The 21,890-nt window shown below is 41.6% G+C and overlaps 1 long non-coding RNA gene across 1 annotated transcript in view; it reads right to left on the bottom strand.

Annotated features, from left to right (window-relative positions):
* LOC110974908 (uncharacterized) overlaps positions 1–21,890 on the bottom strand; it is a 63,074-nt gene that overhangs the window by 34,236 nt on the left and 6,948 nt on the right. The window lies entirely within an intron of this gene.

Raw genomic sequence — 21,890 nt, 5'->3', positions numbered from 1 at the left:
AGAGCCTATAAAAGGCTTATGAGTAGTCTCCTCAGCCTCTACACGTGCTCGAACAAATTAAGATTCCGTACACAATTTGCCGACAAACGTCACCGGCTTCTTTTTATCTTTCCGGGCGAATTCCTGCATAATTAAACCTTCCCACACACTTTCATCTAAGTTCATTGCTGACGCGCGGCACTCAAAAGGTGAAGCCTCGTGTCTTAAACACTGAATGCAATCAAATAGAAAATACCTTGTATCCTTTTGTGCAGAAGCATACACTGTCGGGTTATGTCCGGAAACAGATGGCAACTTTCTCAGAGGGTGGTCCGGGAGGGATGAATTAGTAAAAGTGTGTCCCAGAAACGGCTGGCTTTTCTGTTTTGTTAATCGCTGGTGTTGTTTTTGCATATGTAGCGCCTGAAACTTGAACCTCAATGGCGCGCTTCTGGAACCCATGATTACAAAAAAATTTCAAAAAATTTTTGAATTTACATTTTTTTGTCGCCTCATAAGAAAACAAAAAACACCTCCCCAAAAGCCAATTTCATTTCCATTAATAAAATTCATGGAAACTGAAAACTGCCCAACCTGTAAGGGAAATACTGCTCCAAAAATTGATCTCTCACTTCCGAACAACTACTACTTGTGCTGTTCTTCATGCCGCATGTGACAGGCTATACATGAAAACGTTTTAACCCATTTCTGGCTAGTTTTCCATTATGTCATCTGACGAAACAAAAAGGTAAAACTCTGAAGTTTCTCTCTTCTCCGGTGACTTCGATTGTAATTAATTCTAAGGGCGACCCACTGCAAAAACCCCAATAGGCAGGCCGTGCGAGGGTCCCAGATTCTTGTCTCGTGACCTTTCACTTTTATGCTCTATCTGCAAAGGACTGACAGGGACTCTAGAGTTTTCCTTTAAATGGCACTTAAGAAACCTAACTTCGTCAGCACCAATGATACACATACCGCCCTTTAAAAATAAATGTCAATATATCAAGGTATGGCTTTTGATACGTCACAACACTGGTAAGATCTGCAGACGTGGTTTTAAACAAGTGATATGTGCATGGTAAGAGCCACTGGTGAAAACATTTCGTGCAAAATTCGCATTACACTTTATGTTTAAAGGCACAAATATTTTGGAAACGTCAGAGCTTTCAATTTAGGGTGGGAAACTCGATATATTGCAAATACGCTACTGCAAGCGGGTTTTAAAATGCCTTATAAAATGCATTTAATAGAAGGTATACCGACTATAAAGGAAATGTGCCTTTGTATTATCAGCGGCGTAGATCTTATGTCCTTCCGAAGCCCTCCAGAAACAATCAAGAGTGAATCAAGGCAGCCGAATGGTCCAACTGGGAGCAAGCCAAAAGCAAATACGCACCAGGAAACTGCGTGGGAATGCCGGTATGTTCAAACAACGCGCCGGTCTAATGTAAGGAATGCACGCCCCGCCATGCCAGTCAAACACGCAAAAGAGACGAAGGCCGCCGCGCGCGGGATGCGAACGTCACACAATCATTACATCTCGCCAAGGGGGTTTAATTGATTGTTACGGCTGCTGATAGCGCTGGATCGATAGGCTACAGAGGGGAGGCTGGAAACCCGCTGGAATTTCTCTAGGCAATGGATTGGACCTCGAGTCAAATTTGCTTTGGAAATCTGTCAGGTTTTTAGAGTTTCAAAACTGAATGACAGTGCACCATTTCACCAATATAGATGGTGTGCATGGCTGCCATCTGGCAGGCCAGTAAATTTGTCCTGGGTATGCACAAAGGAAATTTCCCTGTGGAACAAAACAACTGCCCTGCAATATGGTAACCATGCAAAGCCTCTACTGAGGTGAAATAGAAGCCATTGAAAATTCACGCCATCTCTCCCTTTGCTTTTCAGATTGTACACTATTATTTCTCTCATTGCTATTCGTTAAACGTGTATAGCATGAAACACCGCCGAGCTGATGGCGTCATAGTTTAGATATACATGTATATTACTACTCTCTTCAACATTGGAAGGAGGGGGCGGCCAAGTGGATACAGAGTTAATTTTTGATGCATTTTCAGAGTCAGGGGTTCGAATCCAACAACTGCCTGTATAACCTTTTGGCATATCGCTTCAACCCTATTTATCTCTTTCCCTGCAGGTTAATGTTCCGGTAGAGGCCAAGGGAGCTACCCAGCTACGATCTGCATCCCCTCAAGGGGAAATAAAATTACATTCTCAGTCATTTCCGACCAAGAACTAGGGATAAAACCGATAAAATGGTCCATAATCACTGTGATCAGCTTCCGTTTAGCGTATTGAACGTATAGTGTTTAAATAACAAAACCATGGAAATCCAAGTGCATTACAGACTTAGTAAAGATGGACAGCAATGAAATCTGTGACTTCTACTCGGTGTTTTGTGCCGAGACGCTTTAACAGAAAATGAGAGGTACAGAAAAGTTATGGACCCTTTGGTTCCGAAATGTCTGTCATAGCGTTTCATGTAATACGTACTGGCGGAGTCAAGAGGGCTAGTATGAAAGTTTCATTTTTAATAACTTAATTAAATAGCCTACATAATCATACGACCACAAAGACACATCGCATATGTCAGCAGATCAATGGTCACGCAAGCGGCACAGACTGACGTCATTTACACTCCGCTCGATTTTTTTTTGCGTCTGCAGTGATGTTACGTGCGCCCAATAGATCCATTGTTTCACGCTCTGAGGTGGGGTTTTAGTTAAATAAATTCACGAAAACATACTTAATAGCTGGGTTCCCTTTATCAATTTAGGACAAGAATCACTGCCTCAATCGGCGGTTCACGTCACTTGACGCCAAAAAAAGGCACCAATCTCTCTGCTCCATAATGCGAATTGGGATGATAAATGCACGCATTCGCACCTAACAGTGGACGGATGAGCTTCGAAACAACTCCTGATAGCCCGGCGGAACCTTTCACTTTGTTGGTCTAAATCTCACCCCTTACCCGTAGAAAATGATTGTAGACCCTCACTCATGTTCCCAAACTACAAATGGACCCAGACACATACTTGCATGCTACAAGGCTTTAGGCCTACGTGCTATCGAATGAACAGCATTTAGAAAAGCCAGAGATTGCCGAATAATGGTGACAATACTGCCTTTCTAACGCACAGCACTGTAGAATAGAACTGCATGTGCCCATTACAATTCAAAATAAATACGTATAACTATAAATCACGTCTACAATGCAACTTTGCCGAATCTTCAGAGAAGTATTCGCTCAAATGGTAACAATCGAAATATTTTAGCACAACCAGGAGCACGCGCACTTGATACTGGACACTCTAAAACCTCCCGGGTCAGATCGACCAAATATTGGGTCCCACTCGATGTGACCCTTTTCTGAGAAAAAGAAAAAAGACCCCCTTTCGGGTTGTATTTGATGACCCGGAAAAAGGCTACGAGTGCACCTTGTCCATCAAGGCAAACGACTCAGTTACAAAATGCTTACCTATAGGACTTTATAATGATGTTAATCCCCGTTATCTGTTTAAGCGCATTTGCTTTTCCAGGCAAAGATGGCGCGTGGATGTGCATTTTGCTTGTCAGCGAAAAGTACTTAATGGCGCTTCGAAAGGGATAACTCGAAGGAAATATCGCAGTGAAATTCCCTCTCAAGGCCGAACAAGAGTGGACTTGCCATAGTGTATTGGTAAAGAGATACTATCAATAGCGTTGCGAACAAATGAAAGTGTAGGGGAAACCGCAGCAATCAAACTAATGGAGCGCATGCTGCCGTATCACTGCAAAAAGTGCCTTGACGGTCAGCGATAGGGCCTATACAACCAAGAAGCTATTTGGGAGTGCGTGTTGAACTCCTGAGAGAGTTTAGCCGTGGTCCAGACAGAACCGTGGCTCCTAGTAATTGGTGACGGTAAGAGTAGTAATACTAGCAATCTATGTCCCAAGGCCACTCACCGTAAACAGTCTAGAAGATACACTGATATAGCGGCCAGTGTGTAGCCTACCATGTGCACAAACATGCTATCTTGGATTCACTCGTCCAGAGGTCTCAAAGTTATTCCTGATTTTATCAGGTTCCTTCAATTTCAAACTGTTTTTCAAGGGCGGCAAACAGGACAAAAGTTTTTGCGATAAACATTACATGTAGGACTGCACTTCCTGACGCATTTGAGGGACTATCACAACAAACTACACTAAGCACCACAAGTTAGAGCGTTTGACTGGTTCAGAATTTCGATGGATATTAATACTCCATGGATACAAATTAAGTGGAAGAGCTTTTCTACACAACAAAAGACAGCAGCAATTTTTGCTGAAGGTTAGACGAAAACAGCCTGCTGAAATATATATACGTGCATTAATATTGTTTGCTCAAGACCAGCTACGATAACGTGATGTCCCCATGAACTTTTGAATAATAGCCAGCACTGCAATTAACTCCACCGAGTTGAAGGATGTATATCTGGAAGCAATTTTGGCAAATGCCCTGTGATGGCTTCAACAGTCCAACATCTTAATTTCCTTCCGTCCTCGTTTTGCTTCATTGGGTTGCTATAAGAGCTAGCCTTTTCTGAGAAAACGAGGCATTTGGCAAGCTACGTAATTTCGTTGATTCATCATTATTTTGCGAGGGCATTTTGGATCAAACTGTCGGTCCCAACTCAAATCAGGTTACTCCTCGTGGTCAAAACTAGGGCAATTAATGGAAGCCTTTGCAATTTATATTCTGGTACAAGCAGGTCCCTCCCTGGAAAGACAAACCTTCATTACCATTACCATCACGACCCAATTATAAAGCAGTGTCTGAAATTTCACATTCGCTATTTGAAACATGAATTTTGCAAGTCCTGTCTCCTTCTTCAACCTCCGCTCCCACCAGCACCTCTTCACTTCGCGTCAAGGTCTTCTGATTAATTCAGAAGCTACTCTTTAAAAATGGATAACTCTGGGAGGAAGACCTCTGTTTGGAAACTGTTTCTAAAAGTCACTGCACTTTTTGGCCACTGACAATGTACTTTTTGGTATCATGGAGGAACACCTGGCTGACGGGTCCAACTTCGGGAAAAGACGTAACGTATTACAGTAGTTATCATGTGACAGGATTGGCATTTGATACTGTCGGTAACAGTAATTGTGACGCACGAGGTGCCGACTTGTTATTCAGGTTTCTCTTTTACTTAACATCTGCACACTAAAACGCGCCTCTGAAGTGGTGGAGGCATTAAACTGATAAGAGAATCATCGGGGAAATTATCTTAAAACTTTAACGCTGTAGGTAGTTCCTTAGTTTGACGTTTCAGCAGCTAAATTGTTCTTCCACGTGACATAAAGACAGAAATTGACGATCCATACTTTCATTCTTGGATAAAATGAACACTCGAGAAGGAAATGACACATTATCATATCAATAAAAATGACTTCACAAGGAAGTTGTTTGATCACAAATAATTGGCTTCTTTATTATAACGATCTTTTTCCTTGTAAAGTAGACGAGGGAAGAGATAAATGTGTTTTATTTTTTTTGGACTTGGATTCCGAGGTTATCCTCGAAGAGTTGAAACTACCAGCGAGAAAATCGCAAGACAAGTGAAGGCAGACCTCTACAAACTAGCTGGAGAATAAAATATGCAAAGCAAAAATGTAACTTGAATTTATCGTTCAACTTGGTATCAGTTTGGTCTAAACGTCCATGCAGAAACCTTTAAAATGAAGTACCGTACGCTTCGAGTGTCGAATTGTCCATAGTTTCAGCACTTCGGTCATACAGTTGACATTTTCTCTTCTTAGCCAAGCAAAAAAGTGCGAGTGCGTAGAGAAAAAAGGTCCTCGTGTGTTTGTCCGCTGGAAAATCACATTAGTGCTACAACATTTCCAACGTTTTAAGTTTTGATCCATTGCTTGAAGCCTCTTTCCTTTGCTAAAACAAGTGCACCTTTAAGTGTATAAAGCAAAATCATGTTTGGTTCATAGAGTTAGCAATTTGAGCACACTGTGATGCAATTTCAGGCGTTCCAATAGATGGTTTTTCGACGTTTGACGTTTAATGTAAATTTTCATGGCTCATAGTATATTGGTGCAAGGAGCTCTACGCAAACTTGTAACGGCGATTCCAAGTCTAGGCGCGAAATTTTTGCTTAATTTCAAGTCACTGTCATCAAAGGTTCCTGAACTTCAACCACTTCCATAGAATATGTTGTTTCAAAATATCTAATAAGTTTTGTCTTCGTTTACTCTTATTCCCCGTTTAACAACTAGCTTGCTGTTTTCAATGGACGTTTTGTCAAAATTGCATGCATATCTCTAAATCAAGTTTAAAACTCTAGAAATATGTGCTCTTCACTCACTTAAAATCATACTTTCAAGGCTGTACTGCATCAAAGACTGCTTATTTCGCCCGTGACGTTACTCACACGAACTGCACCCTTATAAAAAGCAAACTAAAAATATAAATAATATAAAAACAATGTGAGGATGTGTTGCGGACAGTGCAGTTTCAAACATGACTGCAATTTTTAGAGAGATTTGTTAGGCTCAAAGGTAAGAGAACAAGAAATAGAAAAGTACACGGTAACTCCAACGCTGCACATGAGAAACATGCATGATGGTAATGCTTGCGAATTACGCAATACAGAGATATGTGACAGGGCGCCACTTAAAATGCGATTATTCCAGTCCTGCAAGCAAAACTTCCACTCTCACGCACGAAATGCTGCCAGACATCCGCGAAATCAGCCAGACGCATCCTTGCTTCCTTTACATGCGTGGAGTTCAACGCTGAAACTGGCTTTGCGTTTAACTAGCAAACTGTCAAAGTATTGCAAAAGGTAAAGATGGTTAGTAATGGGTTTCTCGTGGATCTTTGCGACTTGTTCAGAATATATCCTAGCCGCAAATCAGGTAGGTCTACCGTATAACGAGCTTCTCGTTAAAAACGGGTGTCCCCTTTATCGAGGGCAAACAGCTCCGTGTATGAACAGGTGGTAGTTGACCATTCTAGACGCCTTGTGGTCGACATTCAGTTGCATAGATTACAACCATAAATGAAAGCAGGTGCTTGATTTAACCGGTTTTTTTCTTGGCACTGCAGTAGCAGTCAAGTATTGGCTTATATTTTCTTCTCCACGTCTAATGATGCTTGCCTTCTTCAGAAGAACCCGATCAGTGTAACTTCTTGTCTATGTACATAGAAATGTACTTAATTTCCATACCAGAAATTGTTTCACGTATTGTGTCTTTCAGATGCATGGTGGAAAACTCTGTACATTGTACATTTAACCAAAATTTGAAACATTTTGGTTCCAGCCGGCCATAAAGACATTAAGCAGTTAGTGGTAATACTGCCATACGTTAAGCAAAGTATGTATTACCACTATCGTAGGTTCAATGGGCAAATTCCCAATACGATTGCAACCCATCTTGCTTTGTATAGTGGAATCGACTGTAATTACCTGTCCAGGTATATTACGGCTGACTACATGCCGGTACGTCAATTACCTGTCCCATTCCCAGGGAAAAAGTCATATCATGCTCAGAAATGTCAATTTAGTTCCGGCGTGGTTCCGACGGAGGTAGTTATTTTTCATGGACCTCTTGGGAAATATTCCACAAGGAGAATTGACCCTCGGTTTGTAGTCTTTTTATCCGTTCTAGACGGAGCCCAGGTCCACAACGTCTCACATCCCATCGAGAGAGCTCTCATGATGATAGAAGGCACTGAGAGTGAATTCTGTACCATGAATATTTAACTTGCTTCTCTCAGATCAGCAGGAAAAGAATAACCTCCGCTCCGCAAATCTTTTATAAATTATGCTACCAAATTTATATTCAAAGATCCAAAGATTTCATGCCAAGTTAGATAAACCTGACAAACATAATTCAAAAACACTTTAGAGGACCAGAAACTACCAAATCAAACTAGCCCTACACTACGGCAGGCTCCTATCCATTCCCCTCCCACCTTTGAAGACAAAAATTCTCAGTTTGGAGCTTCAATGCAAATGATCAACGGGATTTAGCAAATTATCTTTAAGATTTTTATTAACTCAGAGCGAAATATCTCGGCAAGAATCCCTGCACGAATGTCCCCTCACTTTTTTTTTTAACTTAAATATTGATGTTGCTTTTGGAAGGACGTGGAGGGAGCTCATTTCATTGATATGCTTCATTTTTTCAGTTGTGGATATCAATGTTCAATCAAGAAGCATTTTGCACAATGAAGGACAACAGGAAAGGGGCTTATTTGCTTCGAGAAGTCAAGCTATTGCGTTGGAAAAATTGTAACTAAGTTTCATTTAAAATAAGGCAGCCTAAAGTGGGCAAAGTCCCCCCCCCCACATGTCAATTAAAGGCCTAAGAGTGGCGGCACTGCAAATTCAACCATCCTTTCTGGAGTAATCGTCCCTGCTTGCGCAATGTTTGCTCAACTGACAATTTTCAGAGGGCAGCACAATTGGAAACTAATTAAATACCTTGGTGAGCGTCCGATGCTCCGGCATTTTGCCGCTCATTGTGACCGTGTCAATGTTGACTAAAGAAAGCGCAACCCAAAGCTAGCGCAGCGTATATGCACAAAAGAGATTTGCATTGAAATTAAAGCGAAATTGAAAGACGTAAAATGCGCACATTTTGCTACAAAATAGTGTCACATTTGTGTTTCAGCTTTTTGCGTGTTACTTTTTTAAATTAAGATTTTGAGACGTAAGTAAAAAAGGTTCGACACATATCAAGCATTCCGGTAACCAAATGAAATGAAGCAACCACTAGTTTGAAATGGGTGAAGGTTTGTGATTTGATGACCATTTTCGCAGGCTAGCCAAGAGCCTGTGAAGAGAGCACTGATACGAGGGTCACTAAAACCAATTTACTGACCGTGTGCTGAAGCGAGAGAGGGCGCCTTGTTCCCAAGAAACGGCATCTGGTGAAGCGGCTGCATAGCTATACGCGGCAGCCTGTGAACGCACGTTTGTTGACAGATCGTATTTCCCAACACCATATAGGACCATATTAATTTGCATTGTGATTCTTACGGTTTTTGCAAAGTAGTGCTCTTCCATAGACTAAGTACAGAGATTTACCCTAATAGACGGAATTGGGTCCAGGACTCCGACTAAGGACAGGAAAAGATTTTGAATCATTTTCAATGTGTATCCCTGTAGTTAAGTACTTGTACACCCATGATGTAGTATACGTTTCTTCTAAGGAGAACCAGCCGATTACATCACTCAGTATAGGTGCCGGATGCAAGGATCTTTAGGTGCTTCTCTCTCCTTGTCATCGCGGAGGAGCTATTGCACAAGGCGCTCAATGGCGGCTACATATAGGCCTAATTTTTGGAATGTTTGCTCGTCTATGCATTTGCTTCAGGACGCTCCATAAGGCAACACCTTGAACAACAGTGGGGGGTACAGCTGACTTTGGTTTCCCTTCTTTTTTCAGGTTAACCAAATGACAAATTACACCATTGACTCTTAATCGCGGTATTTTGATTGTCTAACAGGTCCCACTCTCTGCATCTTGTGCCGACTTACAAATCCCAGGTATAGAACGCCGAATACATTTCTGATTATAAAATTACAGCACCGCCTACAGATAAGTCATCCCAGTTCATCTCAACTGACCCTATTACCAGGTCGTCCATATTGAATTAAAAGTGAGGTCAACTTGTTTTATTTTGGCAACGTAAGAATGAAAAGGAGAGCAATGAAATAAAAGTTCGTTAGAGATTAATTTACTATGATGCACAATGCTAAATTTGAGATTTATTATATTTAAATGCTTCAAGCAACAATTTGAAGAAATATGGTACCCAAATTACTCTGGCACTATCCCATTTGACAGAACACACTGAATTAGACAGATTCAGGGAACATGATCAAAAATGGCATCCTCTAGAATAAGGTCTATAACTACAGTGAATTGTGCGCATAGGGTTGCGCCTGTAGTTCGAAATCTTTTTTACGAAGCCGAACACTCTACTCATTGTTCAATTTTTTTTCATACTGAGCGGAATTTCTCTCCCTCGGGGCCTGCTTTACAGTGAAATGAATGAAACGTTGGAGAATTACAAATCTCAGGCAGGAGCTCACCAGCACAAAACCTTGGTTATGAAAGAGCTGTTAGGTAGAAACCGCTTTGCTATCTTAAAAGCTTGTGCAAGAAAAATTATTTTATTTGGCCGCAGAGAAACTCCGAGGGCACTGTGACTCCAATTCCACAGTTTGTTATGCTGCGTGGTCGGCATTGTACTACAAGTGATATATGTGGCAAAAATTTATCAAAAACGTTGCGGAAAGTCCATAAAACAACCGAAAGCCGAAGACATCATACGGGGTTTTATTTAAAAAGGAATTGTGTGAACGCATGATCAAACGAGATATTTATGTGCACTAAAGCAATGGTTCTCTCAATAACATTAAATTGGTTTCGAAAAGTGTTTGCCAAAACTTCAAATTTGACTGTCCACACTTTTATTTTTCCGGCTAAAACTACTAACAGTTCTTCTTTAATGGACAATAACATGCGTTTCTAGGCTTTGGTACAATTTTCAATGATTGCCTTATATATACGGTAGAACTGTCCAGCCAAATTGAAAATCCGCAGCCAGTTCTATATTTTACCGACTCTTAACGGCTGCAACAAGGAGGCCACAATGACGTCCAAGGCGGGAATGGAAATGATTACACTCAGACATCATTTATTTCAGGCATGTTTTGGGCTTTGCGCTTGCTCCGGTTGTTACATCCAATCGGTCACTTGAGGCAAAAATCTACATTAGTGGTCTACCACGAGCAATGTGTAAGTAATGGCGTGTCTCAACGTAAAGCGACAACCGCCTCACTTTAAACGACTTAAGGTTTGGCAAGAACCAAAGTGGAGTCATTTTGACTTATTCAGCGTTTTCAGCGACAGGAGCAGTAGTCGCCTTTGCGAACGGAGGGGTGTGTAAGCATTGTTTGCGAAAACATGTAATGAATGGGCTATGGTACAATTTCTGTGTTTTTGTGTATAAGTTGGGGAGATAACTTTGTTCTCCCCCGAAACTCCATGTATAATTTACAGCACCTTTTACTAGATAACTGTATACAAACGAACGTTTTGGTCATTCTGGCATTTAATAAAATACGTGTCATGCTGTAGCGTAGGTCTCTTTTCCCTTGAGAATAATGCTTGGTTCGAAACTTGTTATATGATACTTGTTTACAAATTGGTATGTCTCTGTAACGTCGAACAGACTTTCGACCGCTAGTACGCCAACTACTCTTTCCAATATATGTGTACCACTTGAAATACGGAGGGGTTTTAAAATGTGAACACTGAAGTGGGCAATAGTTATGAGTTCAAGTAACAAAAAGGACGCATGTCGGTAAACTGGCAAGCATGACGCCAAGGGTGGTTCGGATGTATCGCTATCAGTGCTTTAAAAAGAACAATGTTCCTCTATGTACAGTTTCGTCTGGTCAAAATGAACTAGAAATGGAGCTGCGTGGGAAGCTGGGTTTCCATGTGGATTAAGCGCGCATTATTGCGGGGTAAAGTCATAGTTTGCACGGTATACATTTTCTAAATAACACTCTGATGCCTGAGTCAGATGTGCAAAGAGTTGGGCACAACATTAGAGAAACGATCCTTTCCCCAAAAGCTTGCTTCAAGGACAACTGAATTTCATATTGCCTCTCGCGGAGATTTTACCAGCAAGGGGAAGGCGATCAAGGTGCAGATTATAACCATGAAGCGTATGAGAACAAAAAAGTCTGAGTTCAATTCAGCAATTGATATCTGAGTGCTTTTTGACCACACTATTCAATGATTTTCCCATAATTCCTTCCGATTACAAAACTGAGAGCCATTTCATAAGAACGTCTGCAGCTTGCATAAATGTTATCCGTGGTTATCAAAACCTTTTGCTACCAAGTACAAGTGTGCTTCAATAGTATTTAATGAGAAGGAAGGTGCTTTATTTCGTGTTTAGCAACTCTTTTTATTACTTAGTGTTTTAGGAGCTTGTCTTCTTCTTTAGTACTTTGCGGTTTTCCATCGACGGCGCAGCTGATAGTCAAAAAACAAGGACTCTGACTAGACCCCGAATGGTCCAAAGATAGCACTTCTAGCAGGCCTGTTTTTCGGTGCTCCGAGTCGCCCTGATCGCACTTCGGCAAACAAGCCACTTACGCTGTGAGCAACAGAAAACAGACTGTGCACATCGCTTTTCCAGTCCATATTTGCGTATGTTTTTGTCATCTCAAGTCCCTCTCGTCTTGTTGTCTACCTTGGCCGCTTGCTATTTACCGGTTTTCTTTCACAGAGACTCTCGCCTATGAGTAAACAGTTTTGTAAACCGGCTTCCAACAATTGTGCCAGCTTTTTTCGTGAGTTGACTACGTGGATGCGGGGAATTAATTTCGGGCCAGAAGGCAGTAGCCTTCGCTGTAGTGCTCGTTCGGCATACCGATTAACCATTCCCCGAACAATGAAATGACAAGGAGGTCAGATCGTTAAAACGCTGCGGAATTCGCTTACATAGCAACCACTGAAATATTACCTAAAGCAAATCTCCCATGATAACAAAGAAATAAATAATATGAAGTAACCTACTACTGGAAAATGGCAATAAGATTTTTCTTGTTTACAGTCCAAAAGACAAATCGAACATTGTTCAACAGAAAATTGTTTTCTTTGCTAAACATTGATTCAAAAACAAATACACGGCATTTGTTTTATCAAAAATTGAACTTTTGAATTCCCTACCGATGAGAAAAGGTAAGTGGAAACTCCACACAATGAAGCAAATACTATTTTGAATTGGCAAAGGAAGGAGAGCAGGGAGTATGAGAAAGGATCACTAAAAATGTGAAAGCCTATTCAATCGGAAATTAAAAGATCTGCAAATATATCAAGCTACTGAGCGCAGTGTGCCAGGCCAGTAAAAATAGGCTTTTTAATGGAGACAGTCAAAAGCATTCTAAATTATAGTAGAATGTATGTGGGACCCAGGTAATTCCCCTGAGTTAAAATGAGACACAGGTGGGAAGGCAATTGTGATACACATTTGACGTAAGGGTAGTTGGGATTCACAGTGGCAGATCGCACAGCTTGCGAATTATTTTCAATACTTATCGAATGCAAAGTCAAACTAAGATGTCACAGTAATACCGGTATTACTGCTGTTTTAGTGGAGGTTGCTAAGAAAAATCTGTCCTCTTGGATGTGGCGGCGCATGGGCAGATTTTCAAGAAATTACAAATGGGCCAAATATACGACACGAAAATTAAACTGAAAAGGGAGTAGGTTTCTTAATATTTACACTCATGTTGCACTTTTCAAAACGATGCAAAAATGTTTCAATGTCAGTTATCACAGTTCAGACTCCATACATCTTTATCAAAAATCACTTATCACTATATACGTGGTAGCTGTTGCAAGAATACTTCAACATTATTTTTACGGTTGTCGTGTGCTTTGCGCCGAGTTACAATGCTAGTAATATGCTGGAAATGAGCACTGGCTGAGCATTGCAACTATAGAAATACCGATGTAAAGCCTTTTCGAAAATTAGAATGCTATATATAGTCAAAGCTTAGTCACTTCGTGGACAGAAGGTATGCAATGCGCTTAGAAATCAGTGACCAAATAAATGGAAGAACACATCTTTGAAATTAACTAAATCCAAGCTTACACAGACTTAACGAAGGTTGACCAATCAGCGTTGGGCTGCCAGCAAGGTTCACTTACCCAGCTCTTCACTCTTCACGCGGATTTGCATTTTCAGTGAGTTCGCTTTCGTCGTGTAATCCTCTAAAAGGGAGCCGACCAACGCTGGAATTTGATTGGCCAACGGCGGGGCCGTTGCCAACTGTGACGTCATAACGTGCATTAATACTGTTACTGTTCGTGCGATGACGGAGGCGTGAACAGATGGATGGGTTTCATGAAAATGAAGGCACCCCTTCACGGCAAACAAATTCTTTGCTAGATTTATCCAACCACAAACTCTTCGCTGTAAACTTTCATCAGTAATTATTAATTAGCCGTTAGGCTATTTTAATGAATTATAACCCCAAGCCTTTTGGCACTTTGTTGGAAAGCACAATTAATTATCCCATTTGAATATAGCTGTCAAGCATAAAGGGTAAACGCCACAAGCTGACGCACTTACTCACGACCGTTTAGAATTTCGAACCAATTCATTTGGCAAATTGGGCACAAATTTAATATGACTGTTGTTTGGAGCCCTTCTTAAAATAAACGACACCTCTGCATGCTGCACTCTGGTAGATTCACTTGTGTGCACGTAGACTGATGTTCATAAACAAAATCGCAGCAACAAATCAAAACATTTAGGCAATGCATCGTATATCGCACTGTCTCTGGTCTGATTGAATGCGAGACAACCTTGATGATACGCAACGCACCTAACAAAATCCAGCCACCCTCAACTCGAGTGACAAACTGTTTGTACATAAATCGTCTGTGCTCCTTTCCCCACCGTATCAATTTAATTAAGACAACCTCTGAAGGCAGGCGACCAAAACACAAACCCTTCATGTGGGCGTCACAACCGCCATTATATGTAGATCACTACAACATAACAGGAATGCGATTTTGAGTGTTGCCATAAAACAAAAGGCTACACTCTCGTCAAGCCATGAAAGTGTTGACACTTTTTTTGGTACACAGTACGTCTTTTGCAATATCGCTCAAGTAAAAGGAACAAATCAAAGTTCATAACGAATAGCCATTCGCGTACGATATATGTGTCCGTCATAACATCTTCGAAGAGTTCTTTGACTTTAGTGCATGAAATTGCTACAAAAATTTCTCTTAATATAATCTCTCCTAACTAAATTAAATCAGAGAACAGGTCGGGTCAAAAGTAAGGTAAAAAGGTGCAAGTGGGTTGATATTTAAAGCCACTAATTTTTAGCGAGCATCAGGAGAGTCGGGCAACTAGAAAATCATTGGCACAATCAAATCTATAGACTTGGTGATCGAGTGGTATTCTTCCTTCTGTGCCGAATCGTATAAATGGGCTTCTGTCTCGTTCAAGCGAATAAGATTGTCTGGAACTGTTGGCAAATGGCGACAGCAAGGTATACCATTGTTAAAGGACGAGTCAAATCAAATAACTCAATATTCCAGTACATCTGACCCTCCATATGGTCGAATCTTTTAATATTCAGTTGTATCAAATACCTGCAAAGCGGAAACAAAATGGTTTTAACAAAAAACAAAGGAGGAAAAAAAATTGAAGGAATAGCAATGTTTGGCCGTAAAGCTAGGCATATGTACTAAGCTGCTTTATTTTTAGTTGTAACAACTTCAAGTGTGTTTCTTTCCACCATTATTTCACTGATTTTTCATTTTCCAATGTTCCATTTCAAAAACGTGTATTCGAATATTCGAAAAAACGACCGAATGACGAAAAATTCATATGAACAATTCAGTCATATCTCGGTTGGAATGTTTTTCGTCCGAGTGTAAATAACTCCAGTTAATCTGATTTTTTTTCTAAATCTTACACAGCGCACTCTTTATAAAGGGTCCACGACCTCCATCGGTCTCACAACCATGGATTGTAGGGGTCTGCATAATGTACTTCCTTCCCCATTACCCAATTACGCTTGGATTTCGTGTTGACACAACCTCGCCTAAACGGCCAGGGCACTTTTTGACTTTGCAGAGTGCGCAGAGGAGCAGGGGCGGAAAGGCGGCGAAGAAATAAGAGCCTGCCAGGAAATCAGGGGATCGCGCGGACGAATTGTGTCGGATTCGTGTCCCCGAGTTCAGTCATGTTTCATGAAAGAATCGTTTCCATTTTGTAAAGTACGTCTCCCATCGACACGTCCTAGTTGCACCAGCTGCCGTTGGTACAAATGCTGAAGCCAGATACAGAAAAAGGGAAAAGAAGAAAAGATGCATGCATAACTCGATGGTGACAGGTTGTAGCAATTTTGCACAAGCGAAGCATGTCGCCTCTCGTCGCACTGAGCGTCCAACAATTAAAGCGAATTGGTGTTACCCTTACACAAGAAGCACAATTACTATGGGCTTCAATTTATGGGTGCACCTGTTCGAAATTTGCAGCGTCAACGGAAATATGAAATCATGCAGAATCGACTCGACAGACGTCTTATCCTTACGAGCCAAGTTTATGAACGTAACAAAAGCGTTCATCAGCTAATCCCTAATAAAATGAATGTTAGTGGCACAGAAGGCAGCTGTGACCTAACGTAAGTTTGAGCCTTGTCAACAGGGGCTTTTTGGATACCGACTTATTAGTTCTAACGATTAGCTATGTCACAGTAACCTGTAATTTGATGCTATGCTAAAAAAACCTCCTGGGTCAAATTGACAGAGAGTCCAGGCGCCGTTGATCCTGAACTGACTCTTTCCGAGTCCAAATTAGCCCTTGTACACAAGTTGAAAAGTACATGGATGCCAAAACAGCAACTTACGGTTGAACACGTTGTTTATATTGCACTTAAACCTCATACATGTTTCTTTTGTGGGGCACCTTTATGTTTTATCCGAATTGTTCACACTAAAAGCAAAAACCTTCAAAGGATAGAAACATTTCCACAATGTTTGATCTTTGATATCCAAGGTTCCCTAGTGAAGCTGCAATTTATGTTACGAATGAAACGCAGTCCCCTGTTCAAACTAGTGAGTAGTCCTCTCCAGTGCTATTGATTTCAGTGGGGACGCTTTAGCATAATGAAATTACGAGTGGTGGTAACCTGGCTAGATTACACAATACTTATTCGGATTAAGACTACATGCAGGTGAAGCGTGTAAAACGCACTCGGTTAAACGCGTCAGACACTGGCGATGGCAAACAGCGGAAAATTATCAGGCCCCCTGACCGTAACACAAAGGAAAGCATAAAATATAAGACGGAGGGTGTGTATCACTTCTAGCTATTAGGGATATGCAAAATACCTTTAAAACATAGAAGGACACGGGCGAAACAGACTTTTTTTTACATACATGTGACCCGTTTAACTTTCATTTTGTAGTGTCTACAATTTGTAAACAACGGTTTAATTCCACATTAATTGCACATTTATTTTTTATGAAATGCAGTTTTCCCGATATTTGTGTAGCCTATTTTAGCAGTGGTTTAGGGACGAAAATATATTCTACAAATTTACACATTCTTACGTACTAAATACAGCTCCACTGAAGCCCAATTACACATATAAACTAGGATACTGTTTAGAAAGAATGGTCTTCTCAAGCAACCCTGCTGAGATTTTAAAATGATTAAACGTCCATTTTTGACAAGGGCGAGCTTTAAAACATGCCCCAAGATGTTAGCAAATCACAACCGTCCCAGGATGGTGCAATGCCGCACCGTATTAAATTAGGAGTCGTCCGTGATGAGTGTCACTCACTCAAGCGCGACCATACAGCACTTGTCCCGTGGGGGGAACGGATCACAAGACGAGCCGCCCGGCGATCGAGATTCGTAATCGCATGGTAATGCCGGCGAGCACGCGTATTCGTAAAGCGATATTAGCGAGTGGCGAGTATACATTTCCATCTCGCATTAGGTCCGCTCGGCGCGCATGTGAGGGCATTCGTTTTTTCGGCACCTTTTTCCCCTGTGAGGACGACAAAGCAGAAAGGACTTTTGTTGTCTCTCGTATTGGATTATTAGAAGAGATTGCGGCATTTAAGGCATTCAGCAAGAACTGGAATACTCCCGCAGTGACATTCGAAAATGATCCAGTGGGAGCCGGACCTTAAGAGATAGACACACCCTTGTTTACTGCAAGGAAAGTCCGTCTTCCGGTGCAAACCACACCGGAGTAGTTGCGGTTGCGGTACCAGCGGATTTCCGGTTACACAGAAAGCGGCGGCATGAATCGCGTCCAAAATGGCCCATGAACCGCTAAACAGTGAATTTTCGTTCATTAAAAAACTTGTTGAAGGGGAAAATTTTTCTTAGCCGGTGATTTAATGGCTTTAGCACACTTGTTCCGGCTCTCTTTATCATGGTCACCGTGCCAGGTCTTGATGCAAATTCAATATCCCATTTGAAGTCAGTAATATCCTAGGTCGTTTACGGTGATGAAGCAATTAATTAGATAATATAAGGTTCACAGTTCTTCCTAGGTTCATCATGATCGGTATACGCTTCCTTTATTGCAGCATCCACAACAAAGTCTATGGTTACGTCGCCTTAAATGGATTTCAAACATCGATAAAAACCTCACTTCTACTTCATGAACTCGCCTATCTCAGAGGTTGATCGGGTTACCTGACTCGGTGTCTTTGAATCACCTTTGCTTCGCTGCTATCTCGGGTCTAACAGGTATCGGAAAAGGAGGCCACAATCATCTCTAGGCTGGCGAGGACGCTTAACGGTCTGGGAACATTATCTTGCTTTGTCAGTTAGTGAAGGATGTGATGCCCGAATAAGAAGCTCTCTTTCAGCATGCAAACCCGTATAGAAAGAGGCCCTATGTCTGCCGTATTGAGATGCCACACAGAACAAAAGGTCAAGAATCACCATTCATCGAGCAGCGTATGCGACGTGCAAAACAGCTGTTGGCAATTACGCCATTCTGAAATACCTATTCTTCCAGATCGTTGCGCAGCTCCATCAGAAATCATTCGACACCTACAAAGACAGGTGAAATCTGTAACTTCTGACAACCACAATCCTTGACGATTCTTGACGCCTCACTTTGCATGAGTAAGGAGCACTCTCTACTGGAACCTGAGAAATTAAGGCAAACACCGCCCAGCAGGCGTACTTTTGCTTCGGAATTGGCTTCGCCACGAAGCATAATCCAACTCTCTGCGTTTCATTGATTTCAAAAAGTTGTTTCCATTTCCATGAATTCGAGTCGGTCCCGAATTCATGATCCCAGGTGTCCAAGCTGTCCAGGTGTCCACCTTGTGTCTCGTTCTCCACACGTGAAGGAGAAGAGCGCCAATTGCCACCTGGCAACGACTGTCTTAGGGAAGAATCCGCCTGACGACATGGGTACTCGGCATAGATTGACGCATACTGGTCTTTGTTTCATGCACATTCTATAACAGAGGAGATGGAAGAATGCTCATGATTCCACCATTATACGAAACGCTAATTACAGAGGCCGAAAGCTGACGGTTGACCCATCCTTTTGTTCATCGATGAGGAAGTATATATCTTTCCGCGTATGGTCCAACCCTTCTTGAACAACAGTTACACATACGTGGATGACCTCCAACTTGCATAACAAAGCAATTTTTGTAATACTATTGTATTAAGTGCAGCTTCTGCGATGTTTGGTAATTGGGCAAGACGCGTTGGTTCGTATTTGGATAGTCGTGGAGTTTAGATTATCATCGAAAACGATGTACATCCTAATATCTTTCTGAAGTTAAAATCCTGACAAAATATCATACGAGAAACAAATTATAGAAATCTGAACGCTGTACTGTCGATAGAAGTTCGTTATTCTAAATTTTCGCACAATACTCCTATTTTACTTGGCAAATTTAATAACTTATGGCAGTCCAAAGTGTCACCTTACTCTTCCCCTAAAATATAATGGTCAGTTCCAGGTAACCGCCCACTCAAACTTTCCTTTTGAAAGCTAATCGAAGCATCGCTCAAATCATCGATTTGTTTGGTTCGAGATCTGAACCATTTTCTCCAACCCCCTAGCAGAGACAGGCAAGTTAGTAGTCATTCTTTACCTTAAGAAAATACAGCCTGGGCGGAAATATGATGAACGCACTCGTACATTCCTCTTGATCGATTTCTCTGTCCTCTCTGAAGAAACCAGCCCTAAAGAGATGTCCCCTTCCATTGTTGAATTGAATACCCACTGCTTGAAAACACGTTTTAATTGGTTTTTACTGAAAAGGCGGGCTCTTGCTTGAGGACGCTCCAAAAGGGGGCTGCTACTACAAACACGGCGGGTATATCCCCTTACGACGCAACGCGCGTAGCGGCGTTCTATAACCGTTCAAATTCTCCTCTTAGCCTTTTGAGGATCTGATCGAATCTCCCAGTTCTGTTCTCTTCACAGGGATTACCTAGTTTGATGCGCGCTCAGTGGCCATTATGGCTCTTGGCGGAGCAGCTCTGCACGGGTACCGGATCACATTGCTGTTTGCACACCTATTTCTACGGGCGATCCCGCAAAATGAGCGGCAAATTGCAACATTTTGACCTTCCTGGGCGGTGGCCTTTTGAGTAATTGAACACGTAGGAGCTACTGTCGCCTCCTCGTCCGGTCCATCGCCATTTACTTGCCCACCCTTTCACAGGTGTTTAGCAATGTTCAAATGCGACCCATGTGTCATGCTAATTCTAATTTCATTACGGTGAAGTGGTAAGACACAGGTTTAATTTTCATTTGTGTGCTCTAACTCTATATATTTAGGACACTTGCTAAAAATCAACGCAGATTAATTAAAAGAACAGGTCAACGGTCAATATTATCGATCGCATAAAAGAGACAGAGCACGCAAGAAAGTAATTCATGAACATTGTCGGGAATATTTTCCATTTCTACCGCAAATGCCCTATGTGCTTTATGGAAAAATTTCAAGGTACAAATAATCGGATATCGGTTGGTATACTTATGACAAGCGCAGGCAGAGGTACGTAGGCCGCCAGTCGATGAATACAATGCAAACTATCAAATAAACACGGGTAAACTCGATTTTTGTCAATATTTTACGGAGACAACGCACGTGCATAATGCATGTACGGGCGCACGGGCTGTATTTACAAACACAGTCATTTTCCCTGCCGTGAAAGCCTTACGCTGGGGGCGGTTGGAGGACGTGTAAGCGTAAAAATAATAAGAATAAAAAGAATAATGCCAAGCAGGGAAATAATCTCTGTTCCTAGACTGTACTCTGTGAATGGGGGTCCAGGAATTCTTCAGTTCATACGTCGGGGAAGGACGTTCAGAAAAAAGCACTCTTTTTGCGGTCATGATAGCGATGAAAAAAAAATGAATAACCACAAAGGTACTTTATAGATTACGTTTACAAGCAAGTAGTGGCACTGGAAAATTGTGCTTGTCCAATTACGCCTTCTAAAATATAATTCTCTGTCCTTTTAAGTAAATATTTTCTTTTCATATAGACAACTGAACAAATGCATTCATTACTACGCTGGGGTTCAAAGGTGGTTCGAAGGCTCTGTTTAACGGGCAAAGAAATTAAGAAATTGGCCTCCTAACAGGAAGTTAATCCTTAACGTTGCTGAAGATTGAGATTGTGAAATTCGACGCATGATATAGTACCGTCCCACCGTTATTAGGCCGCCAGATTTCAAGAAACATCACTGCTGTGTATACATTCCACCCCACTCACATTGGCGTTATACCTAGTGTGGGCATCCTCTTTTCCGAAAGGCTAGGAAAACTCGATGAAACTACTTATTACCCAGGCACTGTGAACAATATTTTGCGCTGCTTTTTGACGGTTCCTTTTGCCACAATGCCGACGCCCAAATACCAAAAATACTGTTTCTCGCAGATATGAAATACATTACGTGGGCCTCCGCAAGTGCACACAATGTCTCAATCAGCATGCGTTGTAAGGACATCTTTTGTTCTCAGATCCACGAGGCAAATAGAACACTTGTCTAAATTTACATAAGCAGCACCTGTCGGGGACCCCCAGTGGCCTTTTTTTGTTATAACAACTTCTATTTTAACTTTTGTACCTTATTAATCTGAGCGAGGTCACATATCTTCCCAATGCAACTGTATTGCGATGTTATCCGTCTCAACTTTTCTGACTTTTCCTGAACAGTCAGTAGTGCTATACTCATTAAGCAAATGGTTGGAAACTTAAGTGGGTGGGTGTGACGACGTTTACGCTCGCTGTCGTCCGAGCATACACGCAGGAATCGATTTGCCGATTTCTCTGTCCAATGTGACGTAATT

This window comes from Acanthaster planci, linkage group LG20 (genome assembly GCF_054643075.1).
Source record: "Acanthaster planci isolate LZ-2023a linkage group LG20, COTS_SCS, whole genome shotgun sequence".
NCBI lineage: Eukaryota > Metazoa > Echinodermata > Asteroidea > Valvatida > Acanthasteridae > Acanthaster > Acanthaster planci.
The sequence above is the reverse complement of the archived record's forward strand: the minus strand, read 5'-3'. Positions and strand labels throughout refer to the sequence as shown.